This window comes from Bombus impatiens, unplaced genomic scaffold (genome assembly GCF_000188095.3).
Source record: "Bombus impatiens unplaced genomic scaffold, BIMP_2.2 scf_0930, whole genome shotgun sequence".
Taxonomy (NCBI): domain Eukaryota; kingdom Metazoa; phylum Arthropoda; class Insecta; order Hymenoptera; family Apidae; genus Bombus; species Bombus impatiens.
This window is the reverse complement of record NT_177349.1, coordinates 236,480-238,512: the sequence shown is the minus strand read 5'-3', so window position 1 is coordinate 238,512 and position 2,033 is coordinate 236,480.

Below are 2,033 nucleotides of genomic sequence, written 5' to 3'. Positions count from 1 at the left end.
GGCTCGTTAAAATGCTTCTGGGGGTTTCGGGCGCGGGACGCTTCAGGTAATTGGCGATTAGCGATTAAAACGAACGAACATCTCTTTCTCTCTTTCTACACCGTTCAAAACGCGTCGTCTTCTTGTCGCTGCCCTTTTCTTCACTGTCCCCAACCGCGTGGACAGAGTAACGTTCGTATAAAGCGCCTTTTATCGACTCACCTTAGAAAAGGAGAAAAAGAAAGGGGGAAAGAGGTCTCTGTGTAGATTGGCCGATTTTATCTTCTACCTGGCAACGATGACACTCGACCAGGCCGTTTTTGAAGCTTCTTTTCTCTGGTCGCGAGACCAGGGAGACGGAGAATGGCGTCCTTAATCGTGCGACTCGAGGCAACGATGATCACTTTCCGGACGGGATTGGGAGACATTTCTTGCTCGCTTGCCTGGGAATCCAAACGGGCCGCAATCCGCGCGAACGGTTACCGGCATCCGGATGACCGGAAATAAATACCGAACTGGCTGGCCACTAATTTGATCGTATTTAGCCTCAAAAGGGGGCTTGTTAAGCCGAAAATTGGTCGCCAGACGTCCACTGTTTTTAATTGCGTTTTATGGCCACGGTTATTAATTTTCATGCTGCTTTTTAGAACGGTACTAAAATTCTCACGGTATCGGTTCTGCTATCAGCTTGTGTCCAAAAAAAATAATAGTATTTATTTTTGCATCGGTACAGCAGGTATATGGAGTGTTAAAAAAAGGGTGCTTCGGGTAATATTCTGTCTGTAATATATAAGAGAGCTTGTACAGTATATAAATTGAAGAGTTAATTGGTTCGAAGTAAAAACACATTTTACGCTTCGATAATACAAGTTGCCGAAGTCTTGTTAGGGATTATATAAGATACTGGTTTTCTCTCTTTATAATCTTAAACTTGTGCACGATTTTAAATACGATGCCAGGAGAGATTTCAGCGTTTGTTCCGTAATAAATAGCACCATGCCTTTATAAAATTTACACGGAAAGTTCTGCAACACATCGTAAAACAGGATCATAACTTCATATATCCAACAACTTTAAAAACGATAAGTAACAGTTTCCGCAACCATACTATTCGAATTCCTTGACACATTTTAGTCTGTTTCGGAGTCTATAAAGAAATTATACATGATCGCTGTCCTGGTTATAATGTTGACTGCGATTAAATCGTGGTAGAAACCGGAGGACGTGCACGCCTGCTATTTACTCAAGATTCTCGCGGGATTGCTTTTGTTCGCGGCTCGGTATCAACGATCAGAATTATATAGCGAAAACGGCGAGCTCGAGTGAAATTAAATGCCGTGCGGCCACTTAAGGATCGACCATTGTGATTTGCGATTTTTTCCACGGTAGCGGTCTCGAATCCAGTCAGGTTAATTTGCCTTCTCGCCGATAACCGTTATTTCGGTATTGCTCGAAAGCGGTTACCCTTGTCCCGACGTCCGGTATTGGGATTAGTCATCTTGCTAATCCATGATGAGCCTGTACACGCAAACGATTTGCTCATTTATACATACGTGGATAATATACATGGATGATGTTGATCATTATCCTCAAACATATCGATTTTCGATCTGAACACTGTAGGTATGATTTGTACATTCAATACATGTTTATGATTGGTAAGCCAACATTATTTGATTAACATATTGCTACTAATTTTAACATGGAGGATATAGTATTATATTAGGGTATTTCAGAAAATATTGCACGCTGCGGAATGTTGCTGTAGCGTCTATAGGTAGTTATTTACATGAAGCATATGTAGTTTCTTACATTAATAGAAATTTTTCTTTCTGTTTATATTTCCACTTTTCAGTTAGGAGAATTTTATATATCTAGTATTTTATCATATTTTCTTACAGAATCTTTATTACATTGCAATGCAGTTAGCAACAGCTTAAACATTTTTGCCTCGATAGTTATTCACGTTCGTTCATTCAATTTATATTTTATAATCTATCGAATCATTTGTCGTCCGATATCCAGCGGTGCATTCATTTATTCAGCATCCAGAG